Genomic DNA, 27,898 nt, shown 5'->3' on the forward strand with positions numbered 1-27,898 from the left:
ATCTACCCCTCTGAAAGTCACCTGAGATCTTGATGGATTGGACTTGAATCTCTCTGTCCCAAAGATGCAACAATCAGAATAGACAATACTGAAAAAGAAAGAAAGCCAAGAGGAGGAATAGATGTGCTTCCCATCTTTCAGGACAACAATGGCAGAGAGGAGAGATGAGCTTAATGCAGCTTGTTCCTAGGTCAATGCCTACATGACCTCAGCTGCCTGGATCACTCAGCTGGATATCCTAGAGAGCCTCTGACTCTTTTTTTTTCAAACCTGCTAAAAATGATGTTCCCAGTGGGAGAAAAAAAAACTACTTACCTTTAAAATATGGCTACAAATAAGGATTCCAGGCACAGACACATCCACATTATTAATAGCTCTATGAATACATACTGACAAAGCTTCTATGAAAGCTCTGAAAAATCCTGTTTCCCTGCTATTTGGGCATGCTTCACTACGGCATCTGAAAGCCATCCCACTGGATCTTATGCTACAATAGGCAACAGGTTTCAATCAATTTTCTGCATGATACATACTGCTTTTTTTATATAGGATTGACTTATCAGGGAACATGCCTCCTGAGCATTAGAAGCGCATTAGCAGTAAGTTTTATACGTGGGCATAGGCAATGGCTATAAAGAACATGCTAACATAACAGAATTAACAGCGATCTCACCATCGATTTACTGTTTATTTAAATGTCCCCTGATTGTTTAATTGACCCATTCATTCTAAGAATAGTCTAAATACGAAGCATGATGAGTTTCTCAAATGTGCATGAGACTATATCTAACATTTAGACATTTAATTCTTTTCTTCTTCCCCTTAACTGGATTGACTTTCTTAAACCAGTCAGTCTCAGTAGGCTATATGAGCAATTGCCAGCTCCTTGGGATCTTTCTGAAATACCATTCTTATTCAAATATTTCAGAAGGAAAAAAAAGCAATACACCTATGTCGTGAAAACTGGAAAGCATATTTCATAAAGCTATCATAAAGTTGATACTGACAAAAAGCAATCACTTCAAGCCACAGACTCACAAAAGATTGAATTGGGTTTAGTGACAACTTATTTTTGCACTAATTTAATTTTAAGCAGAAGTTAATGCTTCATATAATATTAGAGATTATGGGACAAATCATTAGAGGCACTAAAATACTATGGATGCCCAGTTCACATTCCTGCAGATTATGTATAGACTCTCCTTCCCTCCTCTCTCCCAAGTGTATATGCACAACATTTACCTGTCACACCTAAAAACCCAGTCATTCAGTTTTCTTGGCAACACCACAAGTCCCATGTCAAGATATGATATTCCTGATCTACGGTCTGCATGCCAGAAGGTGTATGGAAAACTTACATGTGAATTTGTGGGGCAGCTGGCAGCAGCTGCTCTTGACAATGGCTGTATGGAGGTTTCCACAAAAGGTGCTGGGTAAATCTCCTGTGGTTCCCAGAGTGCAAACAGGAACACCCAACACAACCATGCACATAACTCCAACACAAACAGCAGGAACTTTGTAGAATGAGTTAGAGAACACCGGTATTGGGAAAAAAAAAAAAAAAAAAAAAGTCCTGGGATCATGTTTATACCAGGGGTTAAGGGAGAAGAGCAATTAAGAAGGAAAAGGGATAGGACTGGAGTCCTGGAGTCCTCATTTTGGCATATAGGAAAGGAGGAGGAGGAAATAGGAGCCAGGGAGTGAACTGTGGCTTAAAAAGGGTGTGTAGAAGTACGGAGCTTAAGGTTGGGAAGGAAAGGTGGGTGGGAGCAGAGTACTTGTTTAGGAAGCAAGGACGTGCAGGCTGTCCTGAAAGCTGGCAACTGCTGATGCCTTGAGAAGTGGTTCCCTTACAGCCAAACCTGGAAACCCCATTTTCAACTAATTCAGTCTGGGTCTAGCAAAAGAAAGTGAATTTCAGAACAAAGGTATTATGGCAGACAACTCCCTATCCACTCTCCCCTCCCTTTTCTTTTATAGGAAGAGGAACCAAAAGAAGTGCTCAGCTTTGGAAATGTGGCTCCACTCCCAACCTATTTAGTGTCAGAAAGAACACCCTAAAGTGCACCCATGGGACCAGTGGGAGCCAGAGCATCTGAGAGAAGAGTGCACCCCATGCTGCCTCCTGGGTATGTTACTTACTGACTTGAAGTTTTTACATCAAGACTGGACTGCCAAGAAAGTACTGTGGGGTATCTTCCAGATCTGTATATGCAGAGCTATAACTTGCAGTAAAAAGGAAATAAAATAAAATAAAATAAAATAAAATAAAATAAAATAAAATAAAATAAAATAAAATAAAATAAAATAAAATAAAATAAAATAAAATAAAATAAAATAAAATAAAATAAAATAAAATAAAAATGTGTGTATTGGAAATTATGCCAGTCATCAAAAATATATTCTTTTCCATTGACCATTAATGGACAGTATAATGATTTAGTGTCAATGAAGAAAAGCTACCCCCTCATCCCACAAATACTTGGATGTATTTTGACCTTATTAAGTAGGCATTTCTTAGCTCTGACTTCAGTAAAAAACAATGTTTAAAGTTAAATTCCTCCATAAGCATATCAAAGACTGTGTCACCTTAGTTAGCTTTTCTCAACACAGCTCATAAAGTTGTTAGAGAATTGTATATAATACTGTACTACAGTATGGCCAACCTATCTTGCTGGTAACTCCTGCATCTCAGAACATGCAGTTGCCACAAACTGTTCCTTAAGATTTGCTTGTCTGATCCACCATTGCTCTAGTCATCTGCTTTGTTTTTTGGTCAGGATTTAATTCATTTAATGGAAAGGAATTTGTTTTTCTTTATGTTCACATCCATCATGCTTGCTTTACTGAATTCCATATGAGTGTTATTTATGATATGCATAATTTTTGGAAACACACAAGTAATACACTCACTAAGGATAGAAATTACCAACTCCAAAGGTCTCCCACGTGCCTGGTGACAGGACGAGGGGGAATGGGTTTAAGTTGAGCCAGGGGAGTTTTAGGCTAGATGTTAGGAAGAACTTCTTCACTGAAAGGGTTGTGAGGCACTGGAACAGGCTGCCCAGGGAAGTGGTGGAGTCACCATCCCTGGAAGTCTTCAAAAGACGTTTAGATGTAGAGCTTAGGGATATGGTTTAGTGGAGGGCTGTTAGCGTTAGGTTGAAGGTTGGACTCGATGACCTTGAGGTCTCTTCCAACCTAGAAATTCTGTGATTCTGTGATTCTGTGAAAATGATGTTCATTCCATTATCTAGCTTCACCACCAGAAATCTCATTCATGAAATCTGTTCTAATACACAGCCAAATAAGCAATCTTATTACCTCATAATGAGAGCTGATTTTTCCTCATCTAAATCTCCATTATTTCTGTCATCTCATTTTATGTCATTTCCTTCTTACAGATGCTTTTATGTGAAATTTCCCCAAGCAGACAAGAGGATATTATGCTTGTTTGTTATCCATTGCAAAACCTTTTATGTGGACCCAGAACAAATTGAAATAAGTGTAGAAAGTCTAGAAGAAAGTTTTGGATATTTATGTACCCAAACTATATGTATTTTACATTGTAGGTGCTTTCTAATTGAAACTATAGTCCTTCTTCTCAGAAACATCCTCGGTTGCAAAGGTGAGGATTAGCAAGCTGAGTTGCAGGCTCAGAAAGACATTTTATCTGAAATGCTATTACTGATGAAAATACTGGGGAAAAAAATAAATCCAGAAAGGCACTACAGGTTCTTATCAGCTGAACTGTATTCCACAGATCAGATGAAACACCAGCCTCTTAGAATTCCCTCCTACTCACAAGTAGAGATTTCTTTCCTTAACAAATGCACACACAATAAGGAATTTCATCACATATGCCTAACCAAGGTAGAGGTCCTAAAATATATTTCCAATCAGAAACCTGTTAAAGATGGAAAGATTAAACTAAACCTGGATGAATTGCAACTTGTATTTGTCAAGTGCATGTCAGGCTAGACTAACCCAACCATTTTTATCTGATTGTCTGGATGACCCTGCACTGAACAGGGCTTTGGACTAGACAATCTTCAGAGGTTCCTTCCTCCCCCAGCAACTCCATGATTACGTATAAATGCACCAGATTTAATTTAGAAAAGCAAGTGATACAGTACTACCCAAGAGATTAGTATTTCAGCTGGGGAAGAATAACTACATTTATAAGGAGCTGGTATGTGCCAAAAGCCAGCACAGACCAGACATGTTGAGTCAGAGGAGAGTTTCTAATTCAGTCTCTGGTCTTTGATAATTCTTTCCTTTTTTTTTTTTTTTCACTGACCTTTATAACGAAAAGAAATTTACTCCTGACAAAGCTGGGAGACAGTGTTAATGAAGTAAAGGCCAAGAATATCATCACAGAGAGATTCTGCGATGACCAGAGATACCCAAGTTGGGTAAGTAATAGAACAAATATAAACAAACCATTTAAATACTTACAGATTTGCTATCACAGAGGGGAAAAAATATCTGAGAACAACTGACAAAATTGAAGGCCTAGATGTTTCAGTTAATCACAGGATGACTATAAAGCTTATGTGTTGGCAAAGAACAAAGGGCTTTGAATAAATTTAATCTGGAAAATAAAAGGTATCTAAACAGCAAATTAGTGAAGTCCTAGCAAGTTCAAATAACTCTGGACAAACTGGGGAAAAGAAATCCAGCTAGGTTTAAGATGAAGGCTGAACAAACTGTGAAAAGGATGACACAGTGGTAGCAAGGGACAGAAAGCAGCAGCCTAAACTGAAAATACTGATATTGATCTCTTCACCTGCTGTTCATTTTAACTCATTTTCCACCACCAGTAATGATACAATTTAATTTAATTAAACTCAGACATCCACAGACTGTGTGATGGTGAGGCTTGCTGAAGAACATCTAAAGCCATTTCTTCATTTGCACATCTAAATTAAAAACAAAACAAAACCAAACAAAAAAATAGAGCTGCTTCCTTTGGAATAGTCAATAATATTCAAAAGGACTATAGCACTTGAAAGCATGGTCATTATCTGTCCTTAAATTAAAGAATAACTATAGTCACTACATGATGCTGAAGAACAAGCAAGCATGTATGACTCAGACAAGTTCACCTGTGTGTTTAAAGACTCAGAAGAGAAGGAGGTTTGTGCTAACAGGTTAGATGAACAGTATGAAGAACATCCGGAGGGCAAATGATCTAACTATTGTGGCATGACATGTATTTTAGAAAGAAAGAAAAAAAAAAAAAGAAAAAAAAAAGATTTACTGCCATGGTGAGCTAAGTGATCATTTAGACAATATTGCAGACAAAGAAACTTGTTCCTTGCTGAGTTCTTAATGACTTGAAAACAAAACAGTCTCCACTTAGACACCAGAAGTGTTTGACCCCAAAACCCAGGGTCACTGTGTTGCGCTCACACTGCTCTTCTGGTTCACAGCAGTAGCACAGTGAAGAAGTGAAGCCCCTGCCAATCCCATTTTACCATCTGGCAGTTTGGTTCGCAAAGTGGCCTTAGGATATTCAAACTAGATTCTCTGAGGAGGAAACTCATCCAAAAGCTTTCCTCCATCCACCTGTGTACCAAGCTCATCCCGGTCAATAATGGAGACAATGACTGGATTGGTGACTGGTCAGACAGCTCCAAACCATGTCTGAGATGGGCATATCAGGGGGCCAGATTAAATCTAATCCACAGTAAAATACCCAAACCATCAATAACTTTGATATATCAGCTGGTTATCCATCTACCTCAGTGCACTGATCTGCTGGTGTTGCACAGAGTTATTTGTTTATGTCAACATGCAAGAGACAAAAACATTATTTCTCCCAGTGAAGGTTGCGTATTAATAGTTCCAGAAGGTCTGTGATTGCCATTGTTTTTGTTGTTGTTGTCGTTTTGTTTTTGAAGATGAATAGAAACTCATTTGTACTTTAATGAAATCATATGTCTCTGTTTCATAGCAAATGTATACCTGGCAAAGATTCAATTAATGTAGTCTACTAGCAGTGTGTCGGTTTCCCTGGCAGAGACCACTACTAACAAAGAACATAATGACAAGACTACACCTTCCTCTGACAATGGAAATGGTTGTTCAGAAGGGTTTATTGTCATTTTATGATCATATTGCATGATAGAAACTATTCAGAAAATGTAACACCTCATGTCACAGATCAGCAGAGAAGGACAATGACTCCATTCCCACTGCTCAATGATCAAGACTGCTGTGGGAATGAAAAGATCCTATAATAAGACTTACAGGCACCAGAGATTAGGTTTAAAGCTCCCCACCCAAGTTTCCATGGGCAGATGTTCAGAAATGTAAATTGCATTTTCGCGTTGAGAATTGCCCTCAGTGTCCCTGAGTTACAAAACCCTAATGCGTGTCTCCATTTCATCTGTTTAGCACTACTCTAATTTATGGCTAAACATCTCTGGGTTTTCTCCCTCAACAATCAATCTAGAATTACTCTCACGATATTGCAGAGTTGGGTCATTTCCGATTCTTGTTTCATCTTGTCCATTCTAGCTGCAGAACTGAATCACATTAATTTCAAACCACATAATTGTTTATCCACACGGAAGGTAAGTAGCCTCACAAGCCATATAACATGGGATCCGAATGGGGTTGCCTAACACGACTGATACCATTCCTTCACACGCTGCTTCCTTGAGTGTCTCTACCCTCAATGTGTTCTCCACAACATGACAGTGTCACCACCACCTCCTCTTTCCTCCTAGTGCTTCCCTCAGGCTGCCTAGGCCCAGACTCTCGTGGTTGTGAGTCTGGAACATGGCTTTAAACAAGCTCTGCACTGCTATGGGAAAGTACCCTCAATAATTACCTGGAATATGGGCTTGTGCAACACCAAATGGGGCCTAAAATCATGATGTCTAAACAAGTTGCCTCTAATAAAATCCATAGCATAGCCAGGGGATGCTCAAGGTTTAGTGACCACCAAGCAACATTGTCCTCGATACCTCTTGGCTGCAGCAATCCACTGTCCCAAGAGGCAACATACGTGGGAGCTCCAGGAGAGGGTCACACAGGGCTTTGCACGGGGCGACTCCTGTAGCTGCCTTCCCACAGCTGTTGTGTGCTCAGCTGCACCAGTACTTGACCCATTTACAGTTGCTATGGAGAGACTGGAGCGTGCAGAAGTACCACATCCTCCAGTGGCAGCAAAATCTCACAGAATTAAATATCTATTTGTGAATTTAAAGGGGAAATACAACAAAATAACTTAAAATCTGCATCTAATGATTGCTGGCAAACATGAATTATCTGACAAATCTCATCTATCATCCTTCATTACCTGTAGGCTGATAACTATCATAAGACCCCCTTCATAACGAACTCCCTTAATAAAAGAGAGGGAACTGGGCACCTCTCCTTTTAAGCCATTCAGTTTAAAAACTCAAACACTTTTTGTTTTAATGGTGTTGCAACCCCCCCCCCCCAAGAAAAAAAAAAAAAAAAAAAAAAAAAAAAAAGATTAAAGCAGCGTTAAGCCATGAATCACATTTTTGTGAGCAGTGTTGTTTCTCACAAATTTTGTTGGTCTCTCCACCAACAATGGAATTTCTGTCCCTGGTAATTGTGCTGCAGCCACACCAGCTACTAATCAAAACAGCACAGTAGTGAGAATGATTCCCTGACATTGCAAAGAGCTCCAACACCCACTCCTTCCAAGTGCTTCTATTTGGCAATGTTTCTTGCAGAAACAGTAGTATATTAAGGTTCATTGAGCCAATAGGAAATGACCATAAGCTTTTCACTCAGGCTTCAGACCAAAGTAAACATTTTATGCATTTTTAATGCTTTTTTCATAAACTCATCCCCCTTTTCTGCCAAGCAATGAATTTATGGAACCCAACAAGGTATAGAAATACTGAACTACTCCAAGCAACTCTGTAGTCATGAGACTTTCAGCCCAATGTTGAAGGCTCGGTGGCTAAAGTTAATTTTGGTCAAGCCCCTACTTAAAGGTATTTCTACCCAAATATTTTCAGCACATAAAAGCAATAATTTATTGAAACTACAGCTTGGTGAACAATGTTATCTGTGCTCATGTGTCAGTGGATGGCTGTCTGTTAGTCATTTATGTACATGTAGCAAAGCACACACATTTATCATTTTTGGTTTTTTGTTCATTTTCCAAAATTTATAAGCCTAGCTGGGGATCAGCATTGCCAAACACCCAGATTTGGGGGAGTTCAGTTTAAAACTAAATTTTCAGTCCCATTTTTTCACCCTGTCTTCAGAGCCTGTTGCATTGGCATTACCAGAGGGAGGGAAACAGGTTGAAAGAACAACGTAGAAAATCAGGTCATATACAGTCTATTCTAACAAGAAAGTCCTACAGGCAAATGATCTGGGGCTACTGAAGCTAGAAAGGGAAACTGTGCTAAAGCACAGTTTTATTAACAGAGGCTTAGGCACCCCATAACACGCACACACCGTTAGTAAAGACTGAAAGCAGAGAGCTGAAAATAAAGACGTAGGCAATGTCATTCACCCATCCGAGAGACAGAGGGAGGTTGCATGTCCCGCAGTGACACAGTGCCATCTAGCGAGTCCTTCCCTCAAGGAAAAAAATAGAAATAAAATTAAAAAACCCACTAAATTACACCTTCAGCTAAGAAAAACCTAAATTACATCTCAGGGTAGGAGAAAGAGCCTGGCAAGCAGCCTGTTCCCACAGCAGGGTGTGGGGTGAGTGGGCAACAGCTGCTGTGGAGGTTTGGCATGAAAGTCATCGCCCCCTTCACCACCCTCTGCGGGGACAGGGACCAGGGAGCAACCTCGGAACCTCGGGCCTCAGTGCCTGGCCCTGGACACTGAGAACTGGTGGGCAATGGATCTCATCATCGGTTTGCCAGCTGCAGGCAAGCCAGCATGTAAGCACACTTTTTTTTTTTTTTTTAATAATAAATTTAAGGGTCCCCGAGGCCCATGTAAAAGGCAGTGCAGCTTCGGCAGATGTAGCTGGGGTTCACTTAGCCAGCACTTTGCTTCCCAGGGTTTAATTAGCTGCTGCTGTACTAAATAACAGCTCCCAAGAGGCAGCGATACGTCAGTGCCAAGAGCTGGTGCCTGTGTGAGAGTGGAGAACTGCTGCAGCTCAATGCCAGCAGGAGCGCTGCAACCACGAACCAGTTAAAAGGACCTCTTCCCTCACCCGCTGCCTCTTGGGCTGTCAGCTGGGCTTGAAGGCATGAGCTTTTTCTGTGAGTAGCATCTGAGTGTACTCTTTGCCTTCTAGACCTGTTCAATTTGTTCGTGATGTCAGTGTTTTTCTGAGCAGTCATGAGAACAGGTTTGCTTGGTTTGTTTGCTTTAAAAATAAATAAACAAACAAAAAAAAAAAAAAGAAAAAGAAACAAGGAAACCAAGGAAATCTGTTCAAAACAACAACAACAAACAGTGATTAAAATGTTACTGCACGATTCCAAAGTCCTAGAGAATAATATCTAATACTGCCAGCTATCAGCTTTGCAATACTGGTGCTTACTTATCTCAAATAAATATATCAAAGAGGTATTTTATTCTGAAAGACTTATTTTACAAGTGTGGAAAACTACAAAACCGAGAAGGAACTTTCTTATTTTAAGAGAAAAGTGAAACCCAAACTGCTCAGCACAGGCAACTCTGGGAACATACAGTGATCTCTTGATGCTGACAGTTACTTAAAAGTTGATTTATCCCTGTCCTTGTGAGATGTGATTCAGGTGTTGGTGCTGTCCAGAAGCCACATGTTCTCATGAACAAAGTACCAGGCTGGGTACAGGTGAAGAGCACATATTTCTGTTTCTGCTGCCATCTGGCCTGAAGAAACCCACCCTTTTTCACTGCTGCACTGCTGCCCCAGACCAGGAGACCACTACAAGCTGCTCATACAGGTGGGGATTGGGGGACAGCAGCATGGCCTCAACATCAATATGTGACAACCCGTGTGTCAGCAGATGTGGGTGAGGACTACTACCTTTCACTCACCACTAAATCCATGCTTCATCTTCTTCATTGCTAACCAAAAGCAAAATGACTAAGAGGAATACTAGCCTACCAGCCTGGGACTTGGGAGTGCCAAACACAGCTCCTATGCCACCTTAGAGCACAGTGACCCTGTGTTTCCCTAAGCACAAGAGGTGCAGGAGTGCCACCCAACTTCCACTCTGAATGCACTCTTTGGCAACATCCAGTCCTTGCTCTGAGGTACGACCCAGCAGTAAATCATACCCTTCCTCTTCCCCTGTTCCCCCTTCTCCCACAAAGAAAGCCCATCGCATCTAGGAGAGACCAAAGCAAGAGACTAGGAGGCTCAAGGAGGCAAGAATCCCTACAGCTCAGCAGTCCAGGTCTGGTGGGCTTTTTTGTGTGTGTGCACTGTTTTAGGCTGTTTTTGTTTTGTCTGGGCCAAAGTGCTTAATGTTGAAATTGAAGTAAGTAACCTTCTAAAAATTGTGAAGACTATCAGCAAAAAAAAAAAAAAAAAAAAAAAAAAGACAAATTCCAAGTCTACAAATTACTAATGTGGACTTCAGCTTTGTATGGATGGTTTGATGCCTGCTATCTCATGGCAGCTCTGCCTGTGAGATGAGAGAAGTTAATAATATTATTTTCTTTTACAGATAGGGAAAACAAGGACCAGAATGAAAAGACAGCCAGTCAAGGGAATAAGGAAACAAACAATGATCAGAACATTGAGATCTTAAACTGGTTTGAAGCCTGTCAGGCAGCTGTGCCTCCCATGGCGAATGAGTGGCTCCACCAGCAAATCAGGAGTAGCTAGCTGATATGTATAATGTATAGATAACTGATATACTAGATAGATATAATATGTATTAAAAAATAGCTTGAGTAAAGTACATACCTTTAATCAGGGTGTTCCTACCTACTTGGAATTCAAGAAATATCAAACTAGACCTTCTGTGTGGATTTCCAGTTGTAAATAACAGAAGATGTTGAGAACTGGTCCTGTCAGTCACTGCATCCCACAACAAATGTGTGATCAGCATGCAATGAACACATAAAGCACTGCCATTCCTCAGGAGTCAGAGGGTTAGATGCAATCAAGATCTGCACAGGATTGTTTTATTTTTGCTCAGTTGCTGTGCTGAATGTACCATTCCAAAAAGCACTGTCTTTATCATAGCTTGTCTAATAGTACTATGAAACCAAAAATGAGTAACAGAATTTTCCTGACAACTGCACACACACTGAAAATTACTGTTTAAAAGAGCATATAATATCCTTGCCAACAATTTCATGATTCACATCAGAAAGGATTAGATTTATGTTCAGAGATAAAAATTAATGTGAGAGCACTAAAATACTGAACATTCAACAATATATTACCTTTCAAGACCATTGAGGGTATTTCAGAACACCAGTAGTACCTTATCTTTATCACAATAGCCATGTTTCATGATGAAAGTCAAAGTACTGAACTTAACCATTACTAGAACTTGCTAATACAGCACCAGTGTAAATGAAGGAGGAAAGACTTCTTTCAAACTCAAAACATGGATCCTCAGGCTTTCCTCAAAGCCTTAGGAAAGCATTCCAGGAATGTTAATGCATTTTTACCATCTGTGTTAGGACTTCAGGATTAACCCCATACTGGGGAGGGAGGTCTCCAACAAGAACATGCTCTTCTCTCTAATTGTAGTAAAGAGAGTGCTGGTAAAGAAGAAACACAATTGTGCAAGGATTAGCAGTAACTGTTCTCCCACGTTCTTTTAGTGAAAAATTAAAACATATCCCCGCACAAGTCAAACTGTTGATATGGAACCAGATAGGAACTAGTGTACATTTGTGTTTGAGCTAGTTTTCTGTGTGTTTTTGACTGTTTTTTCCTTCAACTGGAAATACTTTCTGGAAAATTATAGTTTTTGTACTGGGCCATAGTAACTGCATGGTCATACGGAATGTGAAAGGTCTGTTGAAAACAGTGGGGAAAGGGTTTCTTGAACAATAGAGGAACTGATCCTGGGAGCTGAAATATTTGAGATCCAATCTTTGTTCAGTGCTGTCATGTAATTGTCAAAAAGACAAATATCATATTATAAGTACCAACAGACTACAGATTACACGAGGCACACAAAGCCATCCTTTGCCCTATTCCATCCTGGAAAGCTCCCATTTGGATTGTAGTAGCTCGTATTCGGTGCCACCTTCATGAAGGGTGTGAAGAAATCCAGTTGAAAAGAGTGAACAACAAGAGTGATCTAGAAAATACGACACACAAGGAAGGCTTGAATGCCATAAAATCATCTAACACTATATAAAAAGCTACTGAAAATAATAAAGAAGTAGTAAGGTCTTCCTGTCCATCATGGATGGGAGGAAGTTGTAAGACCTTCATTTGTAATTAGGAGAATTCAGATTGGATGCTAGCAAACAGCATTTTAGCTGTATGGGTAGCAACACTGCAATAGAGTACCTGAGAAACTGCGGACTCACTATCATCAGAGTTCTTTAAGGACAAATTTAATAAACTTATAGATATAATTGCTCTGGCCTTAAGCAGAAGCAAAGCCCAGACAAGCTCACAAGGTTCTTCATTGCTATATGAGCCTCCAGTACTAAAATTCTAGCCTAGAAAAAAAATGAGCTTCCTTCCAAATGCAAACACAGAATCAAATTACAAGTACAGCCCAATTTCACACACATTAGTCTAAATCAGATTCCACTAAGCTAAAGGCAGTGGAATTGTGCTGCTGTAATGCCCATAAAAATGGTGTGTAGGATCCTTAATCTAATAGATTTTAGTGTAACACACAGCAATTTCAAGATATTTTTTATACCCATATTAGTTTCTTTGTTCTGTTCTATTCTGGGTTTTATAACTACAACAGTATCATCACCTCATTATCTTGGCACCTGAGGAGTGTAACAAGATGGAAAATAATATTAGCCAGGAGAAAAATAAGATGATTTGATGCCCCTAAACCATGTTTTATACTCACTGATGTAAGGTTTGGAGATCAGTATATTTTTTTTATATAACTCTGCTTAATAAACCAGTTTTTCTGACTTCTGTAGCTAGCAGTTTCACATAACTTTCTTTTTTTAACTGGCTAATTTTATACATGGTACGTGTATTAATTATGAAGAGAACCAAAAGGCCTATCTAAATCTTTGATCTTCTCTGTGCCCCAGTTGTTTCCAGTTTATAACACAGAGATCATATTTTTCTCCCCCCAGAAGTCTGCTGGGTGATTAGTTCATTTACATTTGTAGGGTGCTTTGCATATCCCCAGGTAATTAAATGAGATCATAGCAGATATATCAAACCTCATTTTAGAAATGAATTCCCACTTATTGGACCTCCAGTGGAATTCAGAAAATTACTGGGAGAACTAGTTTTTATTTCTAGATAAGCACTGTTATCCAGTGTGATTTCCCTTGCTGAAATCAATTAATGACTCTCCCAGCAGCCTCAGCAGAATTAACTCACATTTTTCCACTTTGTCTCCAGGTTGCCTGACTCTTACCAACACAACTGACAACGTCCTATAGGTACCTTTACTTCTGTGTTTGCATCCTGTCCCAAGGGAAATCACTTACCCAACACTTTCCAAAAAACTCCACTGCTCTTTTGTACATCCATAGGCAGTTTTCATTACATACAGGAGCATTTAAACATTCCTTCTATTTACCATGATGGGCAAGGTAGTCAGTACACCATCAGCTTTAAGGCAACTTACTCACTGACAAGGACAAGCCTTGTATCAGCTACTGCGCATCAGAAATCTCCTCTGCTCAGGGGTAAGGGGGATGGTAAAGACCTAGCTTCCACAGGGTATTGCGTGTAGTAGTGATTATATTTAACACTCTTATCCTAGAAGTAACAATGACATTTTCCTGTTTAACACACTTTTGAAGACAATGTTGAATGTGAGCTAACTAAGCAGGAAGAAGGCACTCTTATGCCAGGAGCTAATAAAGCAAAGTTTATCCAGCTCAACTTGAAGACAAGGCCAAGGTAAAATGAGAAGTCCATCTGAAGCTATGGACATCAAAAGCTCAGGCTCAAGCCTCTTTTAACCACCAATGGCTTAGACTCAGGACAGTTTGACTTACCATGGTGAAGCTATTCATATACCCATAGTTGATAGGGACAAGCAAAGACAACTTTCCACTGAAAACAACAGTAATGCTCTTGCTTGAATAGTGCAATAAGTTTGCTATTTCTCACATTATTTGGTAATTATGTCCTTATATTTCTATTCTGGCATAGCTCCTGATTTTCCACTGTTTCTAAATATAATACCAAAATAAGCAATCATTAACTTCAGGCTATTAACTTTGAATGCCAGATTTTGTTTTCCATTGTTTATTGCCACCCTGACTATTAAAGAGGCACCTCAACTTGACTAAATTTAAGATTTTGTCTTAAGGCATAATAGTATTTCTGAGACTTCTTTGACTTCAGTAAGATATTTAAGCATGCAAGTTTTCCTCTGAGGTCAGCCAGAATTGCATATGTTTAAAAATAAATCTGTGGTTAACTCTGTATAATGACTTTTATTTTTCCAATACAATATAGCTGCTATGACAACAATTGGTAGAACAGTGCTAGTGGTAAAAGGTGGTGTGCTTTGGTTTTTAAATGGAAATTTAAAGCTTCAGAATTAAATTGTTTCATTAATAGCTAATGTCCCTCCTGTTTGCTCAACAAACCACAGCAAGTCTTTATTAGCTCTGATAAGCTGCACCAAGTCAATGAGTCTACAGCATGCTCTGACAGCTTGATACTGCAGAATAAACAAGAAATTGCCTCCCTGACCAAAGATGACACTGTAGAACAGATACTTAATCTACAAGGCAACCATCTTTACCTTGGTAAGGAAAATTCATCCTCCTCAAAATTTAACACCTAATAGACTACATTATGCAAATGCTAATCATGACGGAAGGAGGTATAAAAGGGGATATCCAATTCATCATCATAAGCCCATAGTTTACTGTGTGCAAAATATGAGTTCAGTTTCAATCAGAGCCCTGTAGAGCAAAGAACAAATACAGCATCATCTTGTTCAGTGTAAGCAGAGAAATACCAACAACTAGCCAGAATCAAAAATAGATATGTGGGAAATAATAAATAAAAAAAGTATTGATGAGGACAGAATAGAGAAATTATTGTCTGGCTTGAAGGTCACATGTAAGTTTATACAAATTTTTGAAATTAATTTGCTGTGTTGAGAAACCTCAGACCCCCTAAATTGCCTGCTTTAGGAGACACTCTGAAGGCTGGTCCTGGACTATATTTTTTGGAATTCGTGAGGGAAAACTTGGTTCCCCAGTAGAGTGTCCCCATTACTGAGCTGAAGCGTAGTTGAGCTTTTGCAGCTTACAGTTATCCCATCTGTTCAGTGACCATGCCCAGTAGAAAAATGTCAGATCTCTTTCCTTGACATCAGTTTAGGATAATTCCTACTCAGGGTGTTGATATCACTTACCACAAAAGCATACAGGATTTGTAACTGAATGCAGATAGCTACGAAAGACATCAACAGAAGCAGTGAGGTCCTGAGTGTGTCTCTGATGACCTTTTAAAAGTACAGTACCAACAACATCCCTGAAATCCAATTCAAATACACCTCGGACAGCAAGAGGCCTACACTAAGTGTCCAAGAGTATAGTTGGAAAACAAAACAAAACAAAACAAAAACCAAAACACCTACAACAGCAACAACAACAACAGCAACAAAAACCACGGTAGGTACTTTCCACAGTATATTTCAAAATTAATCGGTATTTATTTGGGCAATTTTCATGTAAAATAAAAATAACTTGCTAATGCAAGAAATTAAGTAAAAAGACTGAACCATATTAATAAGTGCTACTTCGAAATGAAGTGGGACCACATACATGGAAAATTCTTTTGGTTTTGCTACCCATTTTTGGTCTTGTCAGGAACATCTCATTAAATCAGTTGTATACCCTAGACTTTCCCTGTTTTCATCAGATAAAATGTTTATTAATTTTCTCCACTTACATCTTTAATACTGCTGTGTTTCTTCATTCACTGTAACTGGACATAGTCTAATTTGCAATATTAGTCAGGTCTTACATAACTGAATATCAGATACCCTCTGTCCTGGTTTCAGTTACAGAGGATCTGAGGCCCGCTACACTCCAACTGAAAAGGAGATATTGGCAGTGTATAAAGGAGTTCGATCTGCTTCGGAGATGGTCGGTACTGAAGCGTAGCTCCTCCTAGCACCCCGACTGCCAGTACTAGGCTGGATGTTCCAAGGAAGGGTCCCCTCTACACATCATGCAACTGATGCTACATGGAGCAAGTGGATTGCACTGATTACTCAGCGGGCTTGAATAGGAAACCCCAGTCGCCCAGGAATCTTGGAAGTGATTATGTACTTGCCAAAGGCAAATACTTTGGGATCTCATCAGAGGAGGAGGTGGGTCATGCTGAAGAAGCCCCACTGTACAACCCGTTACCAGAGAATGAGAAGAAATATGCCCAGTTCACTGATGGGTCCTGTCGTATTGTGGGGAAGCATCAGAGATGGAAGGCTGCTGTATGGAGTCCTACATGACGAGTTGCAGAAGCTGCTGAGGGAGAAGGTGAATCGAGTCAGTTTGCAGAAGTGAAGGCCATTCATCTGGCTTTAGACATTGCTGAACGAGAAAAATGGCCAGTTCTCTATCTCTACACTGATTCATGGATGGTAGCAAATGCCCTGTGGGGATGGTTACAGCAATGGAAGCAAAACAACTGTCATCACAGGGGCAAACCCATCTGGGCTGCTGCATTGTGGCAAAATATTGCTGCTCGGGTAGAGAACCTGGCTGTAAAGGTACGCCACGTAGATGCTCATGTGCCCAAGAATCAGACTACTGCAGAACATCAAAACAATCAGCAGGTGGATCAGGCTGCTAAGATTGAAGTAGCTCAGGTGGACCTGGATTGGCAGCATAAAGGTGAATTCTTTATAGCCCCATAGGCCCATGACACCTCAGGCCATCAAGGTAGAGATGCAACATACAGATGGGCTTGTGATAGAGGGGTGGACCTGACCATGGATGCTATAGCACAGGTTATTCATGACTGTGAAACATGTGCTGCAATCAAGCAAGCCAAATGGTCAAAGCCTCTTTGGTATGGAGGACGATGGCTGAAATATAAATATGGAGAGGCCTGGCAGATCGATTATATCACACTCCCTCAAACTCACAACGGCAAGCGCCATGTACTTACAATGGCGGAAGCAACCACCGGATGGCTGGAAACATATCCTGTGCCTCATGCCACCACCTGGAACACTATCCTGGGCCTTGAAAAGCAAGTCCTATGGTGACATGGCACCCCAGAAAGAATAGAGTCAGACAATGGGACTCATTTCCGAAACAACCTTATAGACACTTAGGCCAAAGAGCATGGTATTGAGTGGGTGTATCACATCCCCTATCATGCACCAGCCTCTGGGAAAGTTGAACGATACAACGGACTGTTAAAGACTACATTGAAAGCAATGGGCACTGGAACATTCAAAAATTGGGATATGCATTTGGCAAAGGCCACCTGGTTAGACAATACTAGGGGATCTGCCAACCGAGCTGGACCTGCCCAATCAAACCTGTTACGTACTGTAGAAGGGGATAAAGTTCCTGTAGTACACGTAAAAAATATGCTGGGTAAAACAGTCTGGGCTACTCCTGCCTCAGGAAAACGCAAACCCATTCATGGAATTGCTTTTGTTCAGGGACCTGGATACACTTGGTGGGTGATGCAAAAGAACGGAGAGGTCCGGTGTGTAACTCAAGGTGATTTAATACTGGGTGAGAATAGCCCATGAATTGAATTGTATCATGTTAATTACTATATAATACTGTATGTCATCACTACCATTACTACTACATACCCTAGATGAAATGGTGATTAATTAGAATGTATGGGAAAGAGTGTAACCTGAGCATGAAATAAATAGTATGGAATAAGGTATGCACAGATGTCCTGGTTTCAGTTAGGACAGAGTTAATTGTCTTCCTAGTAGCTGGTAGAATGCTATGTTTTGGCTTAGGATGAGAAGAGTGCTGATAACACCCCGATGGTTTAATTGTTGCAGAGCAGTGCTTGCAGCAAGCCAAGGACGTCTCAGCTTCTGGCTCTGTCCTGCCAATGGGCAGGCTGGGGGTGCAGCAAGAGCTGGGAGGGGACAGACCCAGGACAGGTGACCCAAACTAGCCAAAGCACTATTCCATACCATCTGACGTCATGCTAAACAACATCTAGGGGTGGCTAGCCGGGGGAGGGGGTCGGGACTGCTCGGGGTTAGGCTGGGCATCAGTCAGCGGGTGGTGAGCAATTGCATTGCGCATCACTTGTTTGTACACAGTAGTAGTAGTAGTACTATTGTCGTCATTGTTGTTGTTATTATTATTGTTAATATTATTATTGTTATTATTCTTTTCCTGTCTTAATAAACTGTCTTCATCTCAACTCACGGGCTTCACTTTCCCGTTTCTCTCGCCCATCCCAGAGACGGAGGGGGGAGGGTGAGTGAACGGCTGCGTGGTGTTTAGCTGCCGGCCGGGTTAAACCACGACACAGGGTTAAAAAAACACATAAACTGTAAGTCTTTGTGACAGTAAGAATTGCTCAGCAAGAATATTTTATGGCCTTTTCACTTGAAAGAGGGATGATCTTCTGATTGCTCTTCACCAGGGATACTGAGGCAACCTGGCCCAGGCTGGGGCCCCAACCTGTTGGGTTCTTGCTGTACAGGTGCAGAATGAAAGCAGCTCTTGAGAGCACAACATTCCCAATACAAAAGAGTAACGTTAACATTTGCCCTCTTTACAAATTGCTTCCAGCTCTCCTAAAGGGCTCCACACATTTTCTTTCTAGGTGCAAAGTGCCTCCCTGCCCTGCTTGTGGGGATCACAGAATCAATCCCAGAACTGTAGGGGTTGGAAGGGACCTGGAAAGATCATCGGGTCCAACCCAGCTGCCAAAGCAGGTTCCTCAGAGGGCAGGCAGCACAGCCCCAGCCAGACCCCAGCACACTCGCACAGCTGCCTGGCACGGCCCCGCAGCCCTGCCCAAACACTTGGACACGTTTTCCACCGCCCGGCCTGGGCCTGGGCTCCGCATCACCTGCTGCCACCCCCCGCGGGTGGGGATGGGGATGCAGCGCCCATGTCACAGCAGGCAGGGGGTGCCCCATGTCACAAAGGGGCGGGGACAGCCTTGGCCCCAGACCGCTGGTCCCAACGGCCACACAGCCCTGCCATGGCTGCCCGTGCTGACGGGGAGGCTGCTCAGCTGCCTGCTCCTGCTTCAGCCTCAGCTCTGGACACAAACTCCACCAGAGGAACTCAGCTCCTCTCTCCTCTCTCTTCAGGCCCTCACCTCAAATGGCTCTCAGCGCCCTACAGCACACGGACCCAACTAAACCGTGGCACGCTCCTGGCTGCTCCTTGCCAGCACCGGGCCAGACAATTCTCCACGCCCTACAGGACAGGTAAGATCGCCCCAACCCACACCCACCAAGCTCCAACAGCAAGCAGGAAGGTGACAGAATCGGGCCAGGATGGGAGTCAACCGTTGCATCAGGATGATGGGGCACGGACAGCCTTGGTGAGTTGCTAGAGACTCTTGGGCACAGAGGCAGGGGCTGCCCGTGGTCACAGGGGGATGCTGCTTCCTTTGGTGCTTCTTCTCTTTCAGCTGGAATCACATGGCGATGCAACCAGACTACAACACAGTCCTGGTCTCTCTCTCCTTAAGAACTCAGCTGGAAGGGAGAGCTGCCAACGCTCGACAGGACAGGTAAGATCACCCCAACCCACACCCACCAGGCTCTAACAGCAAGCCAGAAGGTGACACGATCCGGCGGGGACACCAGGGACCGCTCCATCAGGATGACAGGAGACAGACGGACGTGGTGAGATGCTCAAAACCCTCGGGCACAGAGGCAGGGGCTGCCCATGGTCACATGGGGATGCTGCTCTGTTGTTCCTTCTCTTCTTAAAGCCAGAAACAGACAGCGATGGGACCAGACCATGGCACACTCCTGGCCTCTCTCCCCTTGACACCTCAGCTGGAAAATGTGTCAACGCTCTACAGGACAGATAAGCTACCCCCAACCTATTCCCCACCATGGTCTCAGCACCTGTGGAGTTGGTAAAACGTGGGTAATTCTTGGCCAACACAGAGCAGCTGGATGGACCGCACTGTTGTGAGGCTGGGAGAGCCTTAGGCTGGGAGGCAGGGGCTGCTCCTGGCCACAGGGAAAGGCTGCTGCCCTTTGGCTTTCTCTCTTTGAGCTGGAAACACACACGCTCTAAGATGTGTGTCTGGGGATGGGACCAGACTACGGCACAACCTGGCCTCACTGCCCTCAACCACTCAGCTGGAAGGAAGAGCTGCCAACGCTCTCCAGGACAGGTAAGATCACCCCAACCCACACCCAACATGATCCACAGCAAGCAGAAACGTGACAGAATTGGGCCAGGACAGAAGTGACCTCTCCATCAGGACGACAGGACACAGACAGCCTCAGTGAGTAGCTGGAGACCCTCGGGCACACAGGCAGGGGCTGCCTGTGGTCACAGGGGGATGCTGCTCCCTTTGGTGTTTCTCTTTCAGCTAGAAACACACAGGGATGAGACCACACCACAGCAGACTCCTGGCCGCTCTCCCCTTGAGAACCTGTACAGAAAGAATGCCAACACTCTACAGGACAGATAAGCTACCCCCAACACATTCCCCACCACGGTCTCACCACACTAAGTGGGAATGGGACACATTGAAGCTACAACAAACATCTCCTGGACATCAGGAAGATGTGAGATGGATGGCACTATTTGGAGGCTGGGAGAGACTCACACAGGGAAGAAGGGATGGCTTCTGATGCTGACAGGGAGTGGCTCCTTGGTTTGTTGCCTCCTCTATTACAGCTGAACACACTGACAGCGAGGGAATGAAGCCATGGCACACTCCTGGCCTCTCCTTTTGAGAAGTCATCTAGAAATGTGCCAACATTCTCCAGGACAGGTAAGATTGCCCCAACCCACACCCCACCACGGTCTCATAGTAAGCAGGACAGTGACACGCTCAGGCCAGGACAGCAGTGACCACTCCATCAGGACGACGGGACACGAAGAGCCTTGGTGAGACACTAGAGACCCTCGGGCACAGAGGCAGGGGCTGCCCGTGGTCACAAGGGGATGCTGCTCCCTTTGTTGCTTCTCCTCTTTCAGCCAGACACATACAGCGATGGGATCAGACCACGGCACACTCCTGGCCTCTCTCTCCCCTTGAGACCTCAGCTGAAAAATGTATCAACGCTCTACAGGACAGATAAGCTACCCCCAACCCATTCCCCACCATGATCACAAGGCCGGTGGAGTTGGTTAAACATGGATAATTCTAGGCCCACAGGGAGAAACTGGGTGGATGGCACTGTGGTGAGGCTGGGAGAGCCTTAGGCTGGGAGGCAGGGGCTGCTCCTGGCCACAGAGGAAGGCTGCTGCCCTTTGGCTTTCTCTCTTTGAGCTGGAAACACACACAGCGATGGGACCAGAACACAGCACAACCTGGCCTCACTGCCCTTGACCACTCAGCTGGAAGGAAGAGCTGCCAACGCTCTCCAGGACAGATAAGATCTCCCCAACCCTTTCCCCACCACAGTCTCACTGCCTGCAGGAAGGCCTGGCCCAACACGGCTGACTCTTGGCCATGAGGGAGACCCGGGATGGACAGCCTTGCTGTCAGTCTCACAGAGCCTCTCCCGGGGATACAGGGGCTGACCCTGGCAACAGGCTGGGGCTGCTCTTTTGGATCATTCTCCTTTCGCACCCCATCACAGAGCCCTGAGCACAACAACGTCTGCCACTGTCCTCTTCCTCCGCGGCCGCTGACCTGAAGGCTGGGGCAGCGTTCTACAACCACAGCCACCAAAGGAGCAGGAAGCACACAAGGATCCTGTCCCTACCCGGCCATGGGCCTACAAGCACACCAACAGGCCCCGCAGCTATGGACCAAGAGAGCTCAGCACGCCTCCGCGCCACCCCACCCCACCCCACCCCACCCCACCCCACGTCTCTCAAACCTTGCTCAAATAAAGCTTCGGATTCACAACCTCATCGTCTGCTTTTTCCCGCCCTTCTTGGAGAAACCTCGGGGGGCTCTGCCTTTTGCACAAGGAGCAAGTGCACCAGCCTCCGCTTCTTCAGCTGCTGGCACCAAGAGAATTTCAAAGGAGATTAAGTGTCCTAATCTGAGAGCAGAGTCTGCAGGCGTGGCTCTGGAAACCACTTTGCTCCCTCTTTCAGCAATTTGTTCCTTCTTTGACCACAAAACACTCTGACAGGGGCTCTACAGTGCTTAGACTGAATTTCTTTCTGTCCCACCGTGCTGCTGGGACTGCTGCTGTCAGACAAGCAGAAGCACCACTCATTCCTCCAGCGAAAGGAGCTTGCTTACAAGGTACGCTTGCTTCCTTGCAGCTCAGTCCTTGTGTTGCTGCAAGCTCCTGCGGTGGCTGTCTGTATAGAGCACCAGCTTGCCTGGCTCATGCTTGGTACCTGCACTCTCAGGCACAAAGTACCGTCCTTGTGGGGCTATCGGGGCACTTCAGAGATATCCTGATGGAAAGTGTGACCCCCAGCCACTGGAGACAACAAAGGACATCAACTTGAAAATAAACCTGCCGTGGTTTCATAAATCACATCTCCCTCCTGCTGCCCAGACAGAGCCCTCCGTTGCAAAGGAGGGGAAGCCACAGAGAGCATCTCCTGAGTATTGTGTTCGTTCAGGATATCAGAGCTTACTGCACATTTGAACACAGTTTGCTGTCAGCCAGTCTTTCAGGGTGTCCTGGTTTCAGTTAGGACAGAGTTAATTGTCTTCCTAGTAGCTGGTAGAATGCTATGTTTTGGCTTAGGATGAGAAGAGTGCTGATAACACCCCGATGTTTTAATTGTTGCAGAGCAGTGCTTACACACTTACACCACTAATAGGGAACATGAGTTGGTTTAGACCGTCATGAGACAGGTTAGTTTTACCCTACTGATGATGTGTTGTTGCGCTAGTAATCCTACGCCAAGGACGTCTCAGCTTCTGGCTCTGTCCTGCCAACGGGCAGGCTGGGGGAGCAGCAAGAGCTGGGAGGGGACAGACCCAGGACAGGTGACCCAAACTAGCCAAAGCACTATTCCATACCATCTGACATCATGCTAAACAACATCTAGGGGTGGCTAGCCGGGGGAGGGGGCCAGACTGCTCGGGGTTAGGCTGGGCATCAGTCAGCGGGTGGTGAGCAATTGCATTGTGCATCACTTGTTTGTACACAGTAGTAGTAGTAGTACTATTGTCGTCATTGTTGTTGTTATTATTATTGTTAATATTATTATTGTTATTATTCTTTTCCTGTCTTAATAAACTGTCTTCATCTCAACTCACGGGCTTCACTTTCCCGTTTCTCTCGCCCATCCCAGAGAGGGAGAGGGGAGGGTGAGCGAACGGCTGCGTGGTGTTTAGCTGCTGGCCGGGTTAAACCACGACACCCTCCCACTTAAAGACACTAGCTTAAGTCTCATCCTAGCTAAAGGAGGCTGAAAAAAAAAAAAAATCCCATAATAAAATTATAATTTGTCACTAGAGATGAAAATTAGACTAGAGGAAACTATCTGAATCAAATTCTGTTTCAAGAAATTGGTGAGCTTTAGGCAACTACTTATTTTAAATTCTTATTTATGAATTTAAAATGTTGTATTTCACTCTCTTTAACAATGGACATGTACCCCAGTGGTCTGATAAAGATCAATGGCTATAAGATGAAAACCAGTATCTCTTCCTTGTCCAGAGGTAAGTTAAACAATTCCCTGGTGGGAAAACATCTTTGATAGTGGCACAGGAAAGCCTCAGGAGTTCATTCTTCACAGACACTAGATCTCCTGCTTAAAATTAATGGGGCCTTCCAGCCACACACCTTGCATGCTGTACGTGGGTATATGTTACCACTATGAGAACTTCATATTCCCTTTTGTTTTGACATTATTCAAAATGTTTTGCAGAAGTAGCAGAACTGCTCCATCCATTCTCTTTATATACATATATAAATATTATATAAAATATGTGTATATATAAAAGCATTACATTTATCAACAACTTTTGTTCAAGAAGGTTTCACTTTTCAGTTCAACACTACTAAAATACCCTATAATCTTAGCTTTCTCAGCCACTTACTGACAAAGAGGCTTATAAATATCAGAACATATGCTTGCACAAGCAAAAATCAGGAACACATTCAACACTGCAAATGATTTTATGGGTAAAATTCTCTGTGGCATTTGAGAGAAGAGATATCAAATGGTCTTAATTCTGCAGACTAAGGGAAACTGTTCATTGAATAAGCAGCAACTAGGCAGAAATGAAAATTCTTAGCTAGGCTCAGAAGTCTGTGAAAGTTGAGATGGAGAGGAGACCTCTGTGGGCTGGGGGAGTTCCCCAGCCTCCTCCCATCCCATACAAATCAGTCAGCTCTGCATGCCCTTCAGGGTTGATTTATATTTAGAACTTAATAAAGAATAAAAAATACTCTGCTTTAGGGAAGTGAATGTGCTAGTCAACGGAAGATATAAACAATCACACAGTGACACAACGAAACGCCTAATCCGGTGGCTGCAGTGCAAGCTGCTGTCCACTGGCCAGCAGAGCAGCTGAATGTCCTTCATTAATCTCTTTTCCAAAGCGATGGATTCTTTTTCTGGGAGCTAGCCCAGTTCACCAAGGAGTCATTTTTTCCCCCATCAGCTGAGATCAGTCATCAGTAAAATGTCGCTTTCAATCTGGCCTGTGTTCCTCACTTGCGGCTGAGGCTCTCCAGCAGCAATGCTGCAGCTGGCCTGCAGGAAACACCTCCGAACTCCCTATTCATAGCCTGGGCTGGGCAGAGGAAGGAGAGAGCAGGCAATCAGATACACAGTGATAGGAAAAGTGTGATCTTCCTTTCCCTCGATAATGACACCATTTTCTCCTTTCAGCTTTAACCTTTCAAAAACATTCAAGAAGTCACGCAAAGACCAACAGCCCTGTGCAGTTTACACATAGTAACACCAAACTTTTACATGCCTGTTCCCTAAGTAAAATCTGTGGTCCTGGGCATGCATAAAGAGCCCAGAGAAAGTGAACAGAAACATTCAGCACAGAGAAAAAGATAGTCTGTGTTCCCATGCTGAATATCTTCACAGATATTTCTATTAAAAATTGCATTTAAGTTTCATTAGATAAATTGGACAGGAGGCAAGAAAATGAAAGTTTTGTGTACCCAGCAGTCCTGCTCTGTCATAAGCTACCTCTAAGGAAAGTTTGTAACATCAAAATTTAATTTAAATGCAGAAAGGACAACAGACCTTTGGAGACTGCAATTTTACATGGCCTCTAAGCAAGGGCTTGAGAAATGGTGACATGAAAAGTCACTGTCTAAATAGCACTGAGGTCTTGCCTTGTCCACCTAAAGTCTTTGGTGAATCTGGCCCTATAAGCCCATGCAGCTTCACAAGTCCTGGCAGGCACAAAAGACTGAGTAAGGACTCTTTTTAAAAGACATGCCAGAGTATTTGTGTCCTTTTAGTGTCCCTTCTGAGCTACTCCAATGAACAAGGACAAACTGCCAATCAGTATAAACCAAGGAAATTGCCAAAACTGCATGGGTACTAGTTACAGATCAAACTCAAACATGCCAAACATGACTGGAGGTAGACAGGGACAGAATAAGAGAAAATATGATGGGCTAATAGCAACTCAACCATCATATTTACTGTTTTCAAGATTGATTACAGGAAAAATATGCTTGCCTGGCAGTTTTGTGCTCCCAGGGAGCTCATCAGTAGTGTTGAAAAAAATCAGGGATCTTATTTTCATGCTCAGCTGCTCTCTCTGAACTCTGATAGGAGATAAAGCAGCACGAAACAAGGTCTAGGCTACTCTGGAAAATTGTAAGATAATGGGATTTGAGGAAGACTACATGTGTTTATATACATACCTCAGTGGCTAACCACCACATCAGGCCCTGGCAAAAGATATGTTGACACTTCAGGTGCTAAAGCAGATTCCTTGTCAGAAGGGAGACTACAAAGATCCTGGTGCAATTTCACTGTATAGAACAATTGTTTCTGTGTGTACCTGTGTGTGCACGCCTTCCTGTCACCGTGACAAAAACAAGTTTGCTGCCTCTCCCCAAATATCTCAGAGCCAGCCACATGCTGCAGGGCCTTCAGTAGGCCAGGCTCGTGGTTCAGCCGTGGATCACAGCAGGGTCGTAGCCCAAAAGCTGGTGCTGCCCGATGCTTTTTTGCTGAGCGGCACAAAGTGGATGAGTTAGATCTGATTCTTGGCAACAACATTGACTGCTGGCACTTTTCCTGGCAGTTTCTGTCCATGCTGAGAATGAGTTTCTTCTCTTTAGCCTCAGCAGGGCAGAGAAGAGGCCCTACTGCTGAAGTTATTGTCTGATCTTCCTCAATTTGCAGAGGAACACATTTAGGTCCCCTTGGGATGTTAAATCTGATTGCTTTTATTCATAATTTCACCATATTTTTCTCAGAATTATGGGTGGAGGAAGCAAGCCTGCACGCAAACATTTTACAGTAGAAAAAAGTACCACCCTAAAAAGAGTGTGGAGCCATAATTTTTAAATTACACAAAGCAAGAGTAATGCCCCTTTGGAAATTGTAATTTCAAGGTAATAAGGGTGTTGTTGAGGAAGGAGTGTATGACCCTGCCCGTATTTCTTCTCGAGAACAGATGGGAACGTATCACGAATAGGTTGCTACCAAGCAGAGCCACTCCTCATTCCCGGACTGCGAGCTTTGCATTACAACAATGGGACAAAGTGCAGCCTTGGCCACAGCCACACAGCCTAAGGACCTGACAGCCCTTTTATCACTGCAAACCTGTGGCAGGGGGACAGCAGTGCCAAGAGGCAGAAATAGAAGCACTCCTTTTATCATACGAGGTGGAGTGGACTTCACGCTGCACAATGTGGTGCCAAAAGGTCCGTGGATGGGGTGGGGAGATTCCCCTCTCCTCTCACAGAGCTCATCACTTAGTTTTGACGTTTACAAGAAGTGCGGGGAAAAAATTCTCATTTCCATGTGTGGCAACATGACCCTCACCTCCCAGTTCAGGACATAGTCTTTATAAAGATTACCCTGCACTGGATACATCCTGAGGAAAGGGTGCAGTGCTGCGCTTTCTGCACGCTGTCTGAAAACATGAACTGTATTAACCTTCTAGGAGCTTGTGGAGGCAAAGGGGGAAAATGAGACAGATGCTGATCCAGGATATAGAGTCACCTTTAAATGATAGTTTGGGCACACCATCTCATGGCTGTCTGCAGTGGAGAACTGTGCCTCTGAGTGGAAAGCTAAGAGGCCTGCAGATTTAACAAGTGCTCAGCCAAATTCCTCTTGTGATGAGCCAAGGCTAAGTAATGGGAATGGGCCGAGTGTCCCCAGCTCTGCAGGGCTGGTCTGAGCTCCAGAACTGTGTTCCCCTGAGCAGAGCAGAGCTGCCCTCGGCAGTAGAGATATATCCATTTATGTTGGAAGAATAAAATGTTGCATTCAAAGGCCTCTCTAGGACTGGAGAGCACTTTCCTCATTTACACTTTCCCATTAACAACATGCAAATATGGACCAGTTTCCCCTACAGAGAAATAAGAGTTACTCCCATTCCTGCTGTTTCAGACAGAAGCATGCAGGCTCAAAAATGAGGCCTGTAGATGTTCAAAGCACAGCAAACTGTTCAGGGCTGCATACCAAAAGATTTTAGACAAGGTTTGTGAAAACCTGAACAACTTCCAGGTTAGATAAGGCAGCACAATCCTGATTTGGCCTGCCTAATGCTCCTGCTGCTCTG

This window comes from Aythya marila (genome assembly GCF_965140915.1).
Source record: "Aythya marila genome assembly, chromosome: 3".
Classification (NCBI taxonomy): Eukaryota; Metazoa; Chordata; class Aves; order Anseriformes; family Anatidae; genus Aythya; species Aythya marila.